Below are 15538 nucleotides of genomic sequence, written 5' to 3'. Positions count from 1 at the left end.
TCTAATGGGATCCGGTGCATTAGTGCTGGTATGATCGCACCCGAAATACTACCCATGCTTATTGCTTTTATGTCTTAAAAGACGCAGAACCTCCTTTGTTTTCGTACGCGAGGCGTGGGACCCACGTGACCGATCGGCTCCGTTCCAAAAATACGAAAACCATGAACAATGAAACGGATGCCACCCGAGCATAGAAATAGCAAGAAAGAAAAAAAAAACCGCACGTAAAATCTAAAAAAAACGCAAACGGGCAACGAAAAAGGGGGGTGCAACACGAGGACTTCCCAGGGGGTCACCCATCCTAGTACTACTCTCGCCCAAGCACGCTTAACTGCGGAGTTCTGATGGGATCCGGTGCATTAGTGCTCGTATGATCGCACCCGAAATACTATCCATGCTTATCGCTTTTATGTCTTAAAAGACGCAGAACCTCCTTTGTTTTCGTACGCGAGGCGTGGGACCCACGTGACCGATCGGCTCCGTTCCAAAAATACGAAAACCATGAACCATGAAGCGGAGGCCACCCGAGCATAGAAATAGCGAAAAAGAAAAAAAAACAAAAAAAAACCGCACGTAAAATCTAAAAAAACGCAAACGGGCAACGAAAAAGGGGGGGTGCAACACGAGGACTTCCCAGAGGGTCACCCATCCTAGTACTACTCTCGCCCAAGCACGCTTAACTAAGGAGTTCTAATGGGATCCGGTGCATTAGTGCTGGTATGATCGCACCCGAAATACTATCCATGTTTATTGCTTTTATGTCTTAAAAGACGCAGAACCTCCTTTGTTTTCGTACGCGAGGCGTGGGACCCACGTGACCGATCGGCTCCGTTCCAAAAATACGAAAACCATCAACCATGAAACGGATGCCACCCGAGCATAGAAACAGCAAGAAAGAAAAAAAAACAAAAAAAAACCGCACGTAAAATCTAAAAAAACGCAAACGGGCAACGAAAAAGGGGGGTGCAACACGAGGACTTCCTAGGGGGTCACCCATCCTAGTACTACTCTCGCCCAAGCACGCTTAACTGCGGAGTTCTGATGGGATCCGGTGCATTAGTGCTGATATGATCGCACCCGAAATACTATCCATGCTTATTGCTTTTATGTCTTAAAATACGCAGAACCTCCTTTGTTTTCGTACGCGAGGCGTGGGACCCACGTGACCGATCGGCTCCGTTGCAAAAATACGAAAACCATCAATCATGAAACGGATGCCACCCGAGCATAGAAACAGCAAGAAAGAAAAAAAAACAAAAAAAACCGCACGTAAAATCTAAAAAAACGCAAACGGGCAACGAAAAAGGGGGGTGCAACACGAGGACTTCCCAGGGGGTCACCCATCCTAGTACTACTCTCGCCCAAGCACGCTTAACTGCGGAGTTCTAATGGGATCCGGTGCATTAGTGCTGGTATGATCGCACCCGAAATACTATCCATGCTTATTGCTTTTATGTCTTAAAAGACGCAGAACCTCCTTTGTTTTCGTACGCGAGGCGTGGGACCCACGTGACCGATCAGCTCCGTTCCAAAAATACGAAAACCATGAACCATGAAGCGGAGGCCACCCGAGCATAGAAATAGCAAGAAAGAAAAAAAAACAAAAAAAAACAGCACGTAAAATCTAAAAAAAACGCAAACGGGCAACGAAAAAGGGGGGTGCAACACGAGGACTTCCCAGGGGGTCACCCATCCTAGTACTACTCTCGACCAAGCACGCTTAACTGCGGAGTTCTGATGGGATCCGGTGCATTAGTGCTGGTATGATCGCACCCGAAATATTATCCATGCTTATTGCTTTTATGTCTTAAAAGACGCAGAACCTCCTTTGTTTTCGTACGCGAGGCGTGGGACCCACGTGACCGATCGGCTCCGTTCCAAAAATACGAAAACCATGAACCATGAAGCGGAGGCCACCCGAGCATAGAAATAGCAAAAAAGAAAAAAAAACAAAAAAAAACCGCACGTAAAATCTAAAAAAACGCAAACGGGCAACGAAAAAGGGGGTGCAACACGAGGACTTCCCAGGGGTCACCCATCCTAGTACTACTCTCGCCCAAGCACGCTTAACTAAGGAGTTCTGATGGGATCCGGTGCATTAGTGCTGGTATGATCGCACCCGAAATACTATCCATTCTTATTGCTTTTATGTCTTAAAAGACGCAGAACCTCCTTTGTTTTCGTACGCGAGGCGTGGGACCCACGTGACCGATCGGCTCCGTTCCAAAAATACGAAAACCATGAACCATGAAGCGGAGGCCACCCGAGCATACAAACAGCAAGAAAGAAAAAAAAACAAAAAAAACCGCACGTAAAATCTAAAAAAACGCAAACGGGCAAACGAAAAAGGGGGGTGCAACAAGAGGACTTCCCAGGGGGTCACCCATTCTAGTACTACTCTCGCCCAAGCACGCTTAACTGCGGAGTTCTGATGGGATCCGGTGCATTAGTGCCGGTATGATCGCACCCAAAATATTATCCATGCTTATTGCTTTTATGTCTTAAAAGACGCAGAACCTCCTTTGTTTTCGTACGCGAGGCGTGGGACCCACGTGACCGATCGGCTCCGTTGCAAAAATACGAAAACCATGAACCATGAAGCGGAGGCCACCCGAGCATAGAAATAGCAAGAAAGAAAAAAAAACAAAAAAAAACAGCACGTAAAATCTAAAAAAAACGCAAACGGGCAACGAAAAAGGGGGGTGCAACACGAGGACTTCCCAGGGGGTCACCCATCCTAGTACTACTCTCGCCCAAGCACGCTTAACTGCGGAGTTCTGATGGGATCCGGTGCATTAGTGCTGGTATGATCGCACCCGAAATATTATCCATGCTTATTGCTTTTATGTCTTAAAAGACGCAGAACCTCCTTTGTTTTCGTACGCGAGGCGTGGGACCCACGTGACCGATCGGCTCCGTTCCAAAAATACGAAAACCATGAACCATGAAGCGGAGGCCACCCGAGCATAGAAATAGCAAAAAAGAAAAAAAAACAAAAAAAAACCGCACGTAAAATCTAAAAAAACGCAAACGGGCAACGAAAAAGGGGGGTGCAACACGAGGACTTCCCAGGGGTCACCCATCCTAGTACTACTCTCGCCCAAGCACGCTTAACTAAGGAGTTCTGATGGATCCGGTGCATTAGTGCTGGTATGATCGCACCCGAAATACTATCCATGCTTATTGCTTTTATGTCTTAAAAGACGCAGAACCTCCTTTGTTTTCGTACGCGAGGCGTGGGACCCACGTGACCGATCGGCTCCGTTCCAAAAATACGAAAACCATGAACCATGAAGCGGAGGCCACCCGAGCATACAAACAGCAAGAAAGAAAAAAAACAAAAAAAAAAACCGCACGTAAAATCTAAAAAAACGCAAACGGGCAAACGAAAAAGGGGGGTGCAACACGAGGACTTCCCAGGGGGTCACCCATCCTAGTACTACTCTCGCCCAAGCACGCTTAACTGCGGAGTTCTGATGGGATCCGGTGCATTAGTGCTGGTATGATCGCACCCGAAATACTAACCATGCTTATTGCTTTTATGTCTTAAAAGACGCAGAACCTCCTTTGTTTTCGTACGCGAGGCGTGGGACCCACGTGACCGATCGTCTCCGTTGCAAAAATACGAAAACCATGAACCATGAAGCGGAGGCCACCCGAGCATAGAAATAGCAAGAAAGAAAAAAAAACAAAAAAAAAACCGCACGTAAAATCTAAAAAAACGCAAACGGGCAACGAAAAAGGGGGGTGCAACACGAGGACTTCCCAGGGGTCACCCATCCTAGTACTACTCTCGCCCAAGCACGCTTAACTGCGGAGTTATGATGGGATCTGGTGCATTAGTGCTGGTATGATCGCACCCGAAATACTATCCATGCTTATTGCTTTTATGTCTTAAAAGACGCAGAACCTCCTTTGTTTTCGTACGCGAGGCGTGGGACCCACGTGACCGATCGGCGCCGTTCCAAAAATACGAAAACCATCAACCATGAAACGGAGGCCACCCGAGCATAGAAATAGCAAGAAAGAAAAAAAAAACAAAAAAAAAACCGCACGTAAAATCTAAAAAAACGCAAACGGGCAAACGAAAAAGGGGGGTGCAACACGAGGACTTCCCAGGGGGTCACCCATCCTAGTACTACTCTCGCCCAAGCACGCTTAAGTGCGGAGTTCTGATGGGATCCGATGCATTAGTGCCGGTATGATCGCACCCGAAATATTATCCATGCTTATTGCTTTTATGTCTTAAAAGACGCAGAACCTCCTTTGTTTTCGTACGCGAGGCGTGGGACCCACGTGACCGATCGGCTCCGTTCCAAAAATACGAAAACCATGAACCATGAAGCGGAGGCCACCCGAGCATAGAAATAGCGAAAAAGAAAAAAAAACAAAAAAAAACCGCACGTAAAATCTAAAAAAACGCAAACGGGCAACGAAAAAGGGGGGGTGCAACACGAGGACTTCCCAGGGGGTCACCCATCCTAGTACTACTCTCGCCCAAGCACGCTTAACTAAGGAGTTCTAATGGGATCCGGTGCATTAGTGCTGGTATGATCGCACCCGAAATACTATCCATGTTTATTGCTTTTATGTCTTAAAAGACGCAGAACCTCCTTTGTTTTCGTACGCGAGGCGTGGGACCCACGTGACCGATCGGCTCCGTTGCAAAAATACGAAAACCATGAACCATGAAGCGGAGGCCACCCGAGCATAGAAATAGCAAGAAAGAAAAAAAAAACAAAAAAAAAAACCGCACGTAAAATCTAAAAAAACGCAAACGGGCAACGAAAAAGGGGGGTGCAACACGAGGACTTCCCAGGGGGTCACCCATCCTAGTACTACTCTCGCCCAAGCACGCTTAACTGCGGAGTTCTAATGGGATCCGGTGCATTAGTGCTGGTATGATCGCACCCGAAATACTATCCATGCTTATTGCTTTTATGTCTTAAAAGACGCAGAACCTCCTTTGTTTTCGTACGCGAGGCGTGGGACCCACGTGACCGATCGGCTCCGTTCCAAAAATACGAAAACCATGAACCATGAAACGGATGCCACCCGAGCATACAAACAGCAAGAAAGAAAAAAAACAAAAAAAAAAACCGCACGTAAAATCTAAAAAAACGCAAACGGGCAAACGAAAAAGGGGGGTGCAACACGAGGACTTCCCAGGGGGTCACCCATCCTAGTACTACTCTCGCCCAAGCACGCTTAACTGCGGAGTTCTGATGGGATCCGGTGCATTAGTGCTGGTATGATCGCACCCGAAATACTATCCATGCTTATTGCTTTTATGTCTTAAAAGACGCAGAACCTCCTTTGTTTTCGTACGCGAGGCGTGGGACCCACGTGACCGATCGTCTCCGTTCCAAAAATACGAAAACCATGAACCATGAAACGGATGCCACCCGAGCATAGAAATAGCAAGAAAGAAAAAAAAAACAAAAAAAAACCGCACGTAAAATCTAAAAAAACGCAAACAGGCAACGAAAAAGGGGGGTGCAACACGAGGACTTCCCAGGGGTCACCCATCCTAGTACTACTCTCGCCCAAGCACGCTTAACTGCGGAGTTATGATGGGATATGGTGCATTAGTGCTGGTATGATCGCACCCGAAATACTATCCATGCTTATTGCTTTTATGTCTTAAAAGACGCAGAACCTCCTTTGTTTTCGTACGCGAGGCGTGGGACCCACGTGACCGATCGGCGCCGTTCCAAAAATACGAAAACCATCAACCATGAAACGGAGGCCACCCGAGCATAGAAATAGCAAGAAAGAAAAAAAAAACAAAAAAAAAACCGCACGTAATATCTAAAAAAACGCAAACGGGCAAACGAAAAAGGGGGTGCAACACGAGGACTTCCCAGGGGGTCACCCATCCTAGTACTACTCTCGCCCAAGCACGCTTAACTGCGGAGTTCTGATGGGATCCGGTGCATTAGTGCCGGTATGATCGCACCCGAAATACTATCCATGCTTATTGCTTTTATGTCTTAAAAGACGCAGAACCTCCTTTGTTTTCGTACGCGAGGCGTGAGACCCACGTGACCGATCGGCTCCGTTCCAAAAATACGAAAACCATGAACCATGAAACGGATGCCACCCGAGCATAGAAATAGCAAGAAAGAAAAAAAAAAAACCGCACGTAAGATCTAAAAAAAACGCAAACGGGCAACGAAAAAGAGGGGTGCAACACGAGGACTTCCCAGGGGGTCACCCATCCTAGTACTACTCTCGCGCAAGCACGCTTAACTGCGGAGTTCTGATGGGATCCGGTGCATTAGTGCTCGTATGATCGCACCCGAAATACTATCCGTGCTTATTGCTTTTATGTCTTAAAAGACGCACAACCTCCTTTGTTTTCGTACGCGAGGCGTGGGACCCACGTGACCGATCGGCTCCGTTCCAAAAATACGAAAACCATGAACCATGAAGCGGAGGCCACCCGAGCATAGAAATAGCGAAAAAGAAAAAAAACAAAAAAAAAACCGCACGTAAAATCTAAAAAAACGCAAACGGGCAACGAAAAAGGGGGGGTGCAACACGAGGACTTCCCAGGGGGTCACCCATCCTAGTACTACTCTCGCCCAAGCACGCTTAACTAAGGAGTTCTAATGGGATCCGGTGCATTAGTGCTGGTATGATCGCACCCGAAATACTATCCATGTTTATTGCTTTTATGTCTTAAAAGACGCAGAACCTCCTTTGTTTTCGTACGCGAGGCGTGGGACCCACGTGACCGATCGGCTCCGTTGCAAAAATACGAAAACCATCAATCATGAAACGGATGCCACCCGAGCATAGAAACAGCAAGAAAGAAAAAAAAAACAAAAAAAAAACCGCACGTAAAATCTAAAAAAACGCAAACGGGCAACGAAAAAGGGGGGTGCAACACGAGGACTTCCCAGGGGGTCACCCATCCTAGTACTACTCTCGCCCAAGCACGCTTAACTGCGGAGTTCTAATGGGATCCGGTGCATTAGTGCTGGTATGATCGCACCCGAAATATTATCCATGCTTATTGCTTTTATGTCTTAAAAGACGCAGAACCTCCTTTGTTTTCGTACGCGAGGCGTGGGACCCACGTGACCGATCGGCTCCGTTCCAAAAATACGAAAACCATGAACCATGAAGCGGAGGCCACCCGAGCATAGAAATAGCAAAAAACAAAAAAAAACAAAAAAAAAACCGCACGTAAAATCTAAAAAAACGCAAACGGGCAACGAAAAAGGGGGGTGCAACACGAGGACTTCCCAGGGGTCACCCATCCTAGTACTACTCTCGCCCAGGCACGCTTAACTAAGGAGTTCTGATGGGATCCGGTGCATTAGTGCTGGTATGATCGCACCCGAAATACAATCCATGCTTATTGCTTTTATGTCTTAAAACACGCAGAACCTCCTTTGTTTTCGTACGCGAGGCGTGGGACCCACGTGACCGATCGGCTCCGTTCCAAAAATACGAAAACCATGAACCATGAAGCGGAGGCCACCCGAGCATACAAACAGCAAGAAAGAAAAAAAACAAAAAAAAAACCGCACGTAAAATCTAAAAAAACGCAAACGGGCAAACGAAAAAGGGGGGTGCAACACGAGGACTTCCCAGGGGGTCACCCATCCTAGTACTACTCTCGCCCAAGCACGCTTAACTGCAGAGTTCTGATGGGATCCGGTGCATTAGTGCTGGTATGATCGCACCCGAAATACTATCCATGCTTATTGCTTTTATGTCTTAAAAGACGCAGAACCTCCTTTGTTTTCGTACGCGAGGCGTGGGACCCACGTGACCGATCGTCTCCGTTCCAAAAATACGAAAACCATGAACCATGAAACGGATGCCACGCGAGCATAGAAATAGCAAGAAAGAAAAAAAAAACAAAAAAAAACCGCACGTAAAATCTAAAAAAACGCAAACAGGCAACGAAAAAGGGGGGTGCAACACGAGGACTTCCCAGGGGTCACCCATCCTAGTACTACTCTCGCCCAAGCACGCTTAACTGCGGAGTTATGATGGGATCTGGTGCATTAGTGCTGGTATAATCGCACCCGAAATACTATCCATGCTTATTGCTTTTATGTCTTAAAAGACGCAGAACCTCCTTTGTTTTCGTACGCGAGGCGTGGGACCCACGTGACCGATCGGCGCCGTTCCAAAAATACGAAAACCATCAACCATGAAACGGAGGCCACCCGAGCATAGAAATAGCAAGAAAGAAAAAAAAAACAAAAAAAAAACCGCACGTAAAATCTAAAAAAACGCAAACGGGCAAACGAAAAAGGGGGGTGCAACACGAGGACTTCCCAGGGGGTCACCCATCCTAGTACTACTCTCGCCCAAGCACGCTTAACTGCGGAGTTCTGATGGGATCCGGTGCATTAGTGCCGGTATGATCGCACCCGAAATATTATCCATGCTTATTGCTTTTATGTCTTAAAAGACGCAGAACCTCCTTTGTTTTCGTACGCGAGGCGTGGGACCCACGTGACCGATCGGCTCCGTTGCAAAAATACGAAAACCATGAACCATGAAGCGGAGGCCACCCGAGCATAGAAATAGCAAGAAAGAAAAAAAAACAAAAAAAAAACCGCACGTAAAATCTAAAAAAAGGCAAACGGGCAACGAAAAAGGGGGGTGCAACACGAGGACTTCCCAGGGGGTCACCCATCCTAGTACTACTCTCGCCCAAGCACGCTTAACTGCAGAGTTCTAATGGGATCCGGTGCATTAGTGCTGGTATGATCGCACCCGAAATACTATCCATGCTTATTGCTTTTATGTCTTAAAAGACGCAGAACCTCCTTTGTTTTCGTACGCGAGGCGTGAGACCCACGTGACCGATCGGCTCCGTTCCAAAAATACGAAAACCATGAACCATGAAACGGATGCCACCCGAGCATAGAAACAGCGAAAAAGAAAAAAAAAAACAAAAAAAACCGCACGTAAAATCTAAAAAAACGCAAACGGGCAACGAAAAAGGGGGGTGCAACACGAGGACTTCCCAGGGGGTCACCCATCCTAGTACTACTCTCGCCCAAGCACGCTTAACTGCGGAGTTCTAATGGGATCCGGTGCATTAGTGCTGGTATGATCGCACCCGAAATACTATCCATGCTTATTGCTTTTAAGTCTTAAAAGACGCAGAACCTCCTTTGTTTTCGTACGCGAGGCGTGGGACCCACGTGACCGATCGGCTCCGTTCCAAAAATACGAAAACCATGAACCATGAAGCGGAGGCCACCCGAGCATAGAAATAGCAAAAAACAAAAAAAACAAAAAAAAAAACCGCACGTAAAATCTAAAAAAACGCAAACGGGCAACGAAAAAGGGGGGTGCAACACGAGGACTTCCCAGGGGTCACCCATCCTAGTACTACTCTCGCCCAAGCACGCTTAACTGCGGAGTTCTGATGGGATCCGGTGCATTAGTGCTGGTATGATCGCACCCGAAATATTATCCATGCTTATTGCTTTTATGTCTTAAAAGACGCAGAACCTCCTTTGTTTTCGTACGCGAGGCGTGGGACCCACGTGACCGATCGGCTCCGTTCCAAAAATACGAAAACCATGAACCATGAAGCGGAGGCCACCCGAGCATAGAAATAGCAAAAAAGAAAAAAAAACAAAAAAAAACCGCACGTAAAATCTAAAAAAACGCAAACGGGCAACGAAAAAGGGGGGTGCAACACGAGGACTTCCCAGGGGGTCACCCATCCTAGTACTACTCTCGCCCAAGCACGCTTAACTGCGGAGTTCTGATGGGATCCGGTGCATTAGTGCTGGTATGATCGCACCCGAAATATTATCCATGCTTATTGCTTTTATGTCTTAAAAGACGCAGAACCTCCTTTGTTTTCGTACGCGAGGCGTGGGACCCACGTGACCGATCGGCTCCGTTCCAAAAATACGAAAACCATGAACCATGAAGCGGAGGCCACCCGAGCATAGAAATAGCAAAAAAGAAAAAAAACAAAAGAAAACCGCACGTAAAATCTAAAAAAACGCAAACGGGCAACGAAAAAGGGGGGTGCAACACGAGGACTTCCCAGGGGTCACCCATCCTAGTACTACTCTCGCCCAAGCACGCTTAACTAAGGAGTTCTGATGGGATCCGGTGCATTAGTGCTGGTATGATCGCACCCGAAATACTATCCATGCTTATTGCTTTTATGTCTTAAAAGACGCAGAACCTCCTTTGTTTTCGTACGCGAGGCGTGGGACCTACGTGACCGATCGGCTCCGTTCCAAAAATACGAAAACCATGAACCATGAAGCGGAGGCCACCCGAGCATACAAACAGCAAGAAAGAAAAAAAAACAAAAAAAAACCGCACGTAAAATCTAAAAAAACGCAAACGGGCAAACGAAAAAGGGGGGTGCAACAAGAGGACTTCCCAGGGGGTCACCCATCCTAGTACTACTCTCGCCCAAGCACGCTTAACTGCGGAGTTCTGATGGGATCCGGTGCATTAGTGCCGGTATGATCGCACCCAAAATATTATCCATGCTTATTGCTTTTATGTCTTAAAAGACGCAGAACCTCCTTTGTTTTCGTACGCGAGGCGTGGGACCCACGTGACCGATCGGCTCCGTTGCAAAAATACGAAAACCATGAACCATGAAGCGGAGGCCACCCGAGCATAGAAATAGCAAGAAAGAAAAAAAAACAAAAAAAAAACCGCACGTAAAATCTAAAAAAACGCAAACGGGCAACGAAAAAGGGGGGTGCAACACGAGGACTTCCCAGGGGGTCACCCATCCTAGTACTACTCTCGCCCAAGCACGCTTAACTGCGGAGTTCTAATGGGATCCGGTGCATTAGTGCTGGTATGATCGCACCCGAAATACTATCCATGCTTATTGCTTTTATGTCTTAAAAGACGCAGAACCTCCTTTGTTTTCGTACGCGAGTCGTGAGACCCACGTGACCGATCGGCTCCGTTCAAAAAATACGAAAACCATGAACCATGAAACGGATGCCACCCGAGCATAGAAATAGCAAGAAAGAAAAAAAAAAAAAACCGCACGTAAAATCTAAAAAAAACGCAAACGGGCAACGAAAAAGGGGGGTGCAACACGAGGACTTCCCAGGGGGTCACCCATCCTAGTACTACTCTCGCCCAAGCACGCTTAACTGCGGAGTTCTGATGGGATCCGGTGCATTAGTGCTCGTATGATCGCACCCGAAATACTATCCATGCTTATTGCTTTTATGTCTTAAAAGACGCAGTACCTCCTTTGTTTTCGTACGCGAGGCGTGGGACCCACGTGACCGATCGGCTCCGTTCCAAAAATACGAAAACCATGAACCATGAAGCGGAGGCCACCCGAGCATAGAAATAGCGAAAAAGAAAAAAAAACAAAAAAAAACCGCACGTAAAATCTAAAAAAACGCAAACGGGCAACGAAAAAGGGGGGGTGCAACACGAGGAATTCCCAGGGGGTCACCCATCCTAGTACTACTCTCGCCCAAGCACGCTTAACTAAGGAGTTCTAATGGGATCCGGTGCATTAGTGCTGGTATGATCGCACCCGAAATACTATCCATGTTTATTGCTTTTATGTCTTAAAAGACGCAGAACCTCCTTTGTTTTCGTACGCGAGGCGTGGGACCCACGTGACCGATCGGCTCCGTTCCAAAAATACGAAAACCATCAACCATGAAACAGATGCCACCCGAGCATAGAAACAGCAAGAAAGAAAAAAAAAACAAAAAAAAACCGCACGTAAAATCTAAAAAAACGCAAACGGGCAACGAAAAAGGGGGGTGCAACACGAGGACTTCCCAGGGGGTCACCCATCCTAGTACTACTCTCGCCCAAGCACGCTTAACTGCGGAGTTCTGATGGGATCCGGTGCATTAGTGCTGGTATGATCGCACCCGAAATACTATCCATGCTTATTGCTTTTATGTCTTAAAATACGCAGAACCTCCTTTGTTTTCGTACGCGAGGCGTGGGACCCACGTGACCGATCGGCTCCGTTGCAAAAATACGAAAACCATGAATCATGAAGCGGAGGCCACCCGAGCATAGAAATAGCAAGAAAGAAAAAAAAACAAAAAAAAAACCGCACGTAAAATCTAAAAAAACGCAAACGGGCAACGAAAAAGGGGGGTGCAACACGAGGACTTCCCAGGGGGTCACCCATCCTAGTACTACTCTCGCCCAAGCACGCTTAACTGCAGAGTTCTAATGGGATCCGGTGCATTAGTGCTGGTATGATCGCACCGGAAATACTATCCATGCTTATTGCTTTTATGTCTTAAAAGACGCAGAACCTCCTTTGTTTTCGTACGCGAGGCGTGAGACCCACGTGACCGATCGGCTCCGTTCCAAAAATACGAAAACCATGAACCATGAAACGGATGCCACCCGAGCATAGAAACAGCGAAAAAGAAAAAAAAAACAAAAAAAACCGCACGTAAAATCTAAAAAAACGCAAACGGGCAACGAAAAAGGGGGGTGCAACACGAGGACTTCCCAGGGGGTCACCCATCCTAGTACTACTCTCGCCCAAGCACGCTTAACTGCGGAGTTCTAATGGGATCCGGTGCATTAGTGCTGGTATGATCGCACCCGAAATACTATCCATGCTTATTGCTTTTATGTCTTAAAAGACGCAGAACCTCCTTTGTTTTCGTACGCGAGGCGTGGGACCCACGTGACCGATCGGCTCCGTTCCAAAAATACGAAAACCATGAACCATGAAGCGGAGGCCACCCGAGCATAGAAATAGCAAGAAAGAAAAAAAAAACAAAAAAAAACAGCACGTAAAATCTAAAAAAACGCAAACGGGCAACGAAAAAGGGGGGTGCAACACGAGGACTTCCCAGGGGGTCACCCATCCTAGTACTACTCTCGCCCAAGCACGCTTAACTGCGGAGTTCTGATGGGATCCGGTGCATTAGTGCTGGTATGATCGCACCCGAAATACTATCCATGCTTATTGCTTTTATGTCTTAAAAGACGCAGAACCTCCTTTGTTTTCGTACGCGAGGCGTGGGACCCACGTGACCGATCGGCTCCGTTCCAAAAATACGAAACCATGAACCATGAAGCGGAGGCCACCCGAGCATAGAAATAGCAAAAAAGAAAAAAAACAAAAAAAAACCGCACGTAAAATCTAAAAAAACGCAAACGGGCAACGAAAAAGGGGGGTGCAACACGAGGACTTCCCAGGGGTCACCCATCCTAGTACTACTCTCGCCCAAGCACGCTTAACTAAGGAGTTCTGATGGGATCCGGTGCATTAGTGCTGGTATGATCGCACCCGAAATACTATCCATGCTTATTGCTTTTATGTCTTAAAAGACGCAGAACCTCCTTTGTTTTCGTACGCGAGGCGTGGGACCCACGTGACCGATCGGCTCCGTTCCAAAAATACGAAAACCATGAACCATGAAGCGGAGGCCACCCGAGCATACAAACATCAAGAAAGAAAAAAAACAAAAAAAAAAAAACCGTACGTAAAATCTAAAAAAACGCAAACGGGCAAACGAAAAAAGGGGGTGCAACACGAGGACTTCCCAGGGGGTCACCCATCCTAGTACTACTCTCGCCCAAGCACGCTTAACTGCGGAGTTCTGATCGGATCCGGTGCATTAGTGCTGGTATGATCGCACCCGAAATACTATCCATGCTTATTGCTTTTATGTCTTAAAAGACGCAGAACCTCCTTTGTTTTCGTACGCGAGGCGTGGGACCCACGTGACCGATCGTCTCCGTTCCAAAAATACGAAAACCATGAACCATGAAACGGATGCCACCCGAGCATAGAAATAGCAAGAAAGAAAAAAAAAAAAAAAAACCGCACGTAAAATCTAAAAAAACACAAACGGGCAAACGAAAAAGGGGGGTGCAACAAGAGGACTTCCCAGGGGGTCACCCATCCTAGTACTACTCTCGCCCAAGCACGCTTAACTGCGGAGTTCTGATGGGATCCGGTGCATTACTGCCGGTATGATTGCACCCGAAATATTATCCATGCTTGTTGCTTTTATGTCTTAAAAGACGCAGAACCTCCTTTGTTTTCGTACGCGAGGCGTGGGACCCACGTGACCGATCGGCTCCGTTCCAAAAATACGAAAACCATCAACCATGAAACGGATGCCACCCGAGCATAGAAACAGCAAGAAAGAAAAAAAAAACAAAAAAAAACCGCACGTAAAATCTAAAAAAACGCAAACGGGCAACGAAAAAGGGGGGTGCAACACGAGGACTTCCCAGGGGGTCACCCATCCTAGTACTACTCTCGCCCAAGCACGCTTAACTGCGGAGTTCTGATGGGATCCAGTGCATTAGTGCTGGTATGATCGCACCCGAAATACTATCCATGCTTATTGCTTTTATGTCTTAAAAGACGCAGAACCTCCTTTGTTTTCGTACGCGAGGCGTGGGACCCACGTGACCGATCGGCTCCGTTCCAAAAATACGAAAACCATGAACCATGAAGCGGAGGCCACCCGAGCATACAAACATCAAGAAAGAAAAAAAACAAAAAAAAAAAAACCGTACGTAAAATCTAAAAAAACGCAAACGGGCAAACGAAAAAAGGGGGTGCAACACGAGGACTTCCCAGGGGGTCACCCATCCTAGTACTACTCTCGCCCAAGCACGCTTAACTGCGGAGTTCTGATCGGATCCGGTGCATTAGTGCTGGTATGATCGCACCCGAAATACTATCCATGCTTATTGCTTTTATGTCTTAAAAGACGCAGAACCTCCTTTGTTTTCGTACGCGAGGCGTGGGACCCACGTGACCGATCGTCTCCGTTCCAAAAATACGAAAACCATGAACCATGAAACGGATGCCACCCGAGCATAGAAATAGCAAGAAAGAAAAAAAAAAAAAAAACCGCACGTAAAATCTAAAAAAACACAAACGGGCAACGAAAAAGGGGGGTGCAACACGAGGACTTCCCAGGGGGTCACCCATCCTAGTACTACTCTCGCCCAAGCACGCTTAACTAAGGAGTTCTGATGGGATCCGGTGCATTAGTGCTGGTATGATCGCACCCGAAATACTATCCATGCTTATTGCTTTTATGTCTTAAAATACGCAGAACCTCCTTTGTTTTCGTACGCGAGGCGTGGGACCCACGTGACCGATCGGCTCCGTTGCAAAAATACGAAAACCATCAATCATGAAACGGATGCCACCCGAGCATAGAAACAGCAAGAAAGAAAAAAAAAACAAAAAAAAAACCGCACATAAAATCTAAAAAAACGCAAACGGGCAACGAAAAAGGGGGGTGCAACACGAGGACTTCCCAGGGGGTCACCCATCCTAGTACTACTCTCGCCCAAGCACGCTTAACTGCGGAGTTCTAATGGGATCCGGTGCATTAGTGCTGGTATGATCGCACCCGAAATATTATCCATGCTTATTGCTTTTATGTCTTAAAAGACACAGAACCTCCTTTGTTTTCGTACGCGAGGCGTGGGACCCACGTGACCGATCGGCTCCGTTCCAAAAATACGAAAACCATGAACCATGAAGCGGAGGCCACCCGAGCATAGAAATAGCAAAAAAGAAAAAAAA

At 47.1% G+C, this 15538-nt stretch overlaps 45 non-coding genes across 45 annotated transcripts in view; all 45 read right to left on the bottom strand.

Annotated features, from left to right (window-relative positions):
* LOC145136430 (5S ribosomal RNA) overlaps positions 1–42 on the bottom strand; it is a 119-nt gene extending 77 nt beyond the window's left edge. The window contains exon 1 of the ribosomal RNA XR_013720452.1: positions 1–42. This exon is cut by the window's left edge and continues 77 nt beyond it. This is a non-coding gene — a ribosomal RNA (5S ribosomal RNA).
* A 221-nt stretch (positions 43–263) lies between these two features.
* Positions 264–382, bottom strand: LOC145143684 (5S ribosomal RNA). Its single transcript, XR_013724715.1, has one exon. It is a non-coding gene; the product is annotated as a 5S ribosomal RNA (ribosomal RNA).
* A 230-nt stretch (positions 383–612) lies between these two features.
* On the bottom strand, positions 613–731 carry LOC145146017 (5S ribosomal RNA). The gene has a single exon (XR_013726965.1). It is a non-coding gene; the product is annotated as a 5S ribosomal RNA (ribosomal RNA).
* A 229-nt stretch (positions 732–960) lies between these two features.
* On the bottom strand, positions 961–1079 carry LOC145144035 (5S ribosomal RNA). Its single transcript, XR_013725056.1, has one exon. It is a non-coding gene; the product is annotated as a 5S ribosomal RNA (ribosomal RNA).
* Positions 1080–1307: 228 nt separating this feature from the next.
* Positions 1308–1426, bottom strand: LOC145153651 (5S ribosomal RNA). Its single transcript, XR_013734149.1, has one exon. It is a non-coding gene; the product is annotated as a 5S ribosomal RNA (ribosomal RNA).
* Positions 1427–1656: 230 nt separating this feature from the next.
* LOC145136508 (5S ribosomal RNA) lies at positions 1657–1775 on the bottom strand. The gene has a single exon (XR_013720496.1). It is a non-coding gene; the product is annotated as a 5S ribosomal RNA (ribosomal RNA).
* A 228-nt stretch (positions 1776–2003) lies between these two features.
* Positions 2004–2121, bottom strand: LOC145148070 (5S ribosomal RNA). Its single transcript, XR_013728971.1, has one exon. It is a non-coding gene; the product is annotated as a 5S ribosomal RNA (ribosomal RNA).
* A 229-nt stretch (positions 2122–2350) lies between these two features.
* LOC145146585 (5S ribosomal RNA) lies at positions 2351–2469 on the bottom strand. The gene has a single exon (XR_013727522.1). It is a non-coding gene; the product is annotated as a 5S ribosomal RNA (ribosomal RNA).
* A 230-nt stretch (positions 2470–2699) lies between these two features.
* Positions 2700–2818, bottom strand: LOC145152283 (5S ribosomal RNA). The gene has a single exon (XR_013732809.1). It is a non-coding gene; the product is annotated as a 5S ribosomal RNA (ribosomal RNA).
* A 229-nt stretch (positions 2819–3047) lies between these two features.
* LOC145150636 (5S ribosomal RNA) lies at positions 3048–3164 on the bottom strand. Its single transcript, XR_013731448.1, has one exon. It is a non-coding gene; the product is annotated as a 5S ribosomal RNA (ribosomal RNA).
* A 231-nt stretch (positions 3165–3395) lies between these two features.
* On the bottom strand, positions 3396–3514 carry LOC145152282 (5S ribosomal RNA). Its single transcript, XR_013732808.1, has one exon. It is a non-coding gene; the product is annotated as a 5S ribosomal RNA (ribosomal RNA).
* Positions 3515–3744: 230 nt separating this feature from the next.
* LOC145150022 (5S ribosomal RNA) lies at positions 3745–3862 on the bottom strand. Its single transcript, XR_013730853.1, has one exon. It is a non-coding gene; the product is annotated as a 5S ribosomal RNA (ribosomal RNA).
* A 232-nt stretch (positions 3863–4094) lies between these two features.
* LOC145147345 (5S ribosomal RNA) lies at positions 4095–4213 on the bottom strand. Its single transcript, XR_013728252.1, has one exon. It is a non-coding gene; the product is annotated as a 5S ribosomal RNA (ribosomal RNA).
* A 230-nt stretch (positions 4214–4443) lies between these two features.
* Positions 4444–4562, bottom strand: LOC145144926 (5S ribosomal RNA). The gene has a single exon (XR_013725926.1). It is a non-coding gene; the product is annotated as a 5S ribosomal RNA (ribosomal RNA).
* A 232-nt stretch (positions 4563–4794) lies between these two features.
* Positions 4795–4913, bottom strand: LOC145153650 (5S ribosomal RNA). The gene has a single exon (XR_013734148.1). It is a non-coding gene; the product is annotated as a 5S ribosomal RNA (ribosomal RNA).
* Positions 4914–5144: 231 nt separating this feature from the next.
* LOC145152281 (5S ribosomal RNA) lies at positions 5145–5263 on the bottom strand. Its single transcript, XR_013732807.1, has one exon. It is a non-coding gene; the product is annotated as a 5S ribosomal RNA (ribosomal RNA).
* Positions 5264–5493: 230 nt separating this feature from the next.
* LOC145151008 (5S ribosomal RNA) lies at positions 5494–5611 on the bottom strand. The gene has a single exon (XR_013731806.1). It is a non-coding gene; the product is annotated as a 5S ribosomal RNA (ribosomal RNA).
* A 231-nt stretch (positions 5612–5842) lies between these two features.
* Positions 5843–5961, bottom strand: LOC145152506 (5S ribosomal RNA). Its single transcript, XR_013733037.1, has one exon. It is a non-coding gene; the product is annotated as a 5S ribosomal RNA (ribosomal RNA).
* A 223-nt stretch (positions 5962–6184) lies between these two features.
* On the bottom strand, positions 6185–6303 carry LOC145148688 (5S ribosomal RNA). Its single transcript, XR_013729561.1, has one exon. It is a non-coding gene; the product is annotated as a 5S ribosomal RNA (ribosomal RNA).
* Positions 6304–6533: 230 nt separating this feature from the next.
* On the bottom strand, positions 6534–6652 carry LOC145144924 (5S ribosomal RNA). The gene has a single exon (XR_013725924.1). It is a non-coding gene; the product is annotated as a 5S ribosomal RNA (ribosomal RNA).
* Positions 6653–6883: 231 nt separating this feature from the next.
* LOC145153649 (5S ribosomal RNA) lies at positions 6884–7002 on the bottom strand. Its single transcript, XR_013734147.1, has one exon. It is a non-coding gene; the product is annotated as a 5S ribosomal RNA (ribosomal RNA).
* A 230-nt stretch (positions 7003–7232) lies between these two features.
* On the bottom strand, positions 7233–7350 carry LOC145148521 (5S ribosomal RNA). The gene has a single exon (XR_013729402.1). It is a non-coding gene; the product is annotated as a 5S ribosomal RNA (ribosomal RNA).
* A 230-nt stretch (positions 7351–7580) lies between these two features.
* LOC145155133 (5S ribosomal RNA) lies at positions 7581–7699 on the bottom strand. The gene has a single exon (XR_013735589.1). It is a non-coding gene; the product is annotated as a 5S ribosomal RNA (ribosomal RNA).
* Positions 7700–7929: 230 nt separating this feature from the next.
* On the bottom strand, positions 7930–8047 carry LOC145150451 (5S ribosomal RNA). The gene has a single exon (XR_013731276.1). It is a non-coding gene; the product is annotated as a 5S ribosomal RNA (ribosomal RNA).
* Positions 8048–8279: 232 nt separating this feature from the next.
* On the bottom strand, positions 8280–8398 carry LOC145152505 (5S ribosomal RNA). The gene has a single exon (XR_013733036.1). It is a non-coding gene; the product is annotated as a 5S ribosomal RNA (ribosomal RNA).
* Positions 8399–8628: 230 nt separating this feature from the next.
* LOC145136424 (5S ribosomal RNA) lies at positions 8629–8747 on the bottom strand. The gene has a single exon (XR_013720448.1). It is a non-coding gene; the product is annotated as a 5S ribosomal RNA (ribosomal RNA).
* Positions 8748–8977: 230 nt separating this feature from the next.
* On the bottom strand, positions 8978–9096 carry LOC145153648 (5S ribosomal RNA). The gene has a single exon (XR_013734146.1). It is a non-coding gene; the product is annotated as a 5S ribosomal RNA (ribosomal RNA).
* A 230-nt stretch (positions 9097–9326) lies between these two features.
* LOC145143516 (5S ribosomal RNA) lies at positions 9327–9444 on the bottom strand. Its single transcript, XR_013724548.1, has one exon. It is a non-coding gene; the product is annotated as a 5S ribosomal RNA (ribosomal RNA).
* Positions 9445–9673: 229 nt separating this feature from the next.
* On the bottom strand, positions 9674–9792 carry LOC145152279 (5S ribosomal RNA). Its single transcript, XR_013732805.1, has one exon. It is a non-coding gene; the product is annotated as a 5S ribosomal RNA (ribosomal RNA).
* A 228-nt stretch (positions 9793–10020) lies between these two features.
* On the bottom strand, positions 10021–10138 carry LOC145148068 (5S ribosomal RNA). The gene has a single exon (XR_013728969.1). It is a non-coding gene; the product is annotated as a 5S ribosomal RNA (ribosomal RNA).
* Positions 10139–10368: 230 nt separating this feature from the next.
* Positions 10369–10487, bottom strand: LOC145145062 (5S ribosomal RNA). Its single transcript, XR_013726054.1, has one exon. It is a non-coding gene; the product is annotated as a 5S ribosomal RNA (ribosomal RNA).
* A 230-nt stretch (positions 10488–10717) lies between these two features.
* On the bottom strand, positions 10718–10836 carry LOC145153647 (5S ribosomal RNA). Its single transcript, XR_013734145.1, has one exon. It is a non-coding gene; the product is annotated as a 5S ribosomal RNA (ribosomal RNA).
* A 225-nt stretch (positions 10837–11061) lies between these two features.
* On the bottom strand, positions 11062–11180 carry LOC145143683 (5S ribosomal RNA). Its single transcript, XR_013724714.1, has one exon. It is a non-coding gene; the product is annotated as a 5S ribosomal RNA (ribosomal RNA).
* Positions 11181–11410: 230 nt separating this feature from the next.
* On the bottom strand, positions 11411–11529 carry LOC145145216 (5S ribosomal RNA). The gene has a single exon (XR_013726202.1). It is a non-coding gene; the product is annotated as a 5S ribosomal RNA (ribosomal RNA).
* Positions 11530–11759: 230 nt separating this feature from the next.
* LOC145152278 (5S ribosomal RNA) lies at positions 11760–11878 on the bottom strand. The gene has a single exon (XR_013732804.1). It is a non-coding gene; the product is annotated as a 5S ribosomal RNA (ribosomal RNA).
* A 230-nt stretch (positions 11879–12108) lies between these two features.
* On the bottom strand, positions 12109–12227 carry LOC145146421 (5S ribosomal RNA). Its single transcript, XR_013727367.1, has one exon. It is a non-coding gene; the product is annotated as a 5S ribosomal RNA (ribosomal RNA).
* A 229-nt stretch (positions 12228–12456) lies between these two features.
* On the bottom strand, positions 12457–12575 carry LOC145153646 (5S ribosomal RNA). Its single transcript, XR_013734144.1, has one exon. It is a non-coding gene; the product is annotated as a 5S ribosomal RNA (ribosomal RNA).
* Positions 12576–12805: 230 nt separating this feature from the next.
* On the bottom strand, positions 12806–12924 carry LOC145152277 (5S ribosomal RNA). Its single transcript, XR_013732803.1, has one exon. It is a non-coding gene; the product is annotated as a 5S ribosomal RNA (ribosomal RNA).
* Positions 12925–13151: 227 nt separating this feature from the next.
* LOC145148067 (5S ribosomal RNA) lies at positions 13152–13269 on the bottom strand. The gene has a single exon (XR_013728968.1). It is a non-coding gene; the product is annotated as a 5S ribosomal RNA (ribosomal RNA).
* Positions 13270–13502: 233 nt separating this feature from the next.
* On the bottom strand, positions 13503–13621 carry LOC145141980 (5S ribosomal RNA). Its single transcript, XR_013723076.1, has one exon. It is a non-coding gene; the product is annotated as a 5S ribosomal RNA (ribosomal RNA).
* Positions 13622–13849: 228 nt separating this feature from the next.
* LOC145148522 (5S ribosomal RNA) lies at positions 13850–13968 on the bottom strand. Its single transcript, XR_013729403.1, has one exon. It is a non-coding gene; the product is annotated as a 5S ribosomal RNA (ribosomal RNA).
* A 230-nt stretch (positions 13969–14198) lies between these two features.
* LOC145154585 (5S ribosomal RNA) lies at positions 14199–14317 on the bottom strand. The gene has a single exon (XR_013735054.1). It is a non-coding gene; the product is annotated as a 5S ribosomal RNA (ribosomal RNA).
* Positions 14318–14550: 233 nt separating this feature from the next.
* LOC145141969 (5S ribosomal RNA) lies at positions 14551–14669 on the bottom strand. Its single transcript, XR_013723065.1, has one exon. It is a non-coding gene; the product is annotated as a 5S ribosomal RNA (ribosomal RNA).
* A 226-nt stretch (positions 14670–14895) lies between these two features.
* LOC145143542 (5S ribosomal RNA) lies at positions 14896–15014 on the bottom strand. Its single transcript, XR_013724573.1, has one exon. It is a non-coding gene; the product is annotated as a 5S ribosomal RNA (ribosomal RNA).
* A 231-nt stretch (positions 15015–15245) lies between these two features.
* On the bottom strand, positions 15246–15364 carry LOC145153644 (5S ribosomal RNA). The gene has a single exon (XR_013734142.1). It is a non-coding gene; the product is annotated as a 5S ribosomal RNA (ribosomal RNA).
* Between the last annotated feature and the right edge of the window lie 174 nt (positions 15365–15538).

This window comes from Lactuca virosa, chromosome 1 (assembly GCF_052849685.1).
Source record: "Lactuca virosa cultivar CGN04683 chromosome 1, Lactuca_virosa_CGN04683_v6, whole genome shotgun sequence".
Lineage (NCBI taxonomy): Eukaryota > Viridiplantae > Streptophyta > Magnoliopsida > Asterales > Asteraceae > Lactuca > Lactuca virosa.
This window is presented reverse-complemented; position numbering and strand designations above follow the sequence as displayed.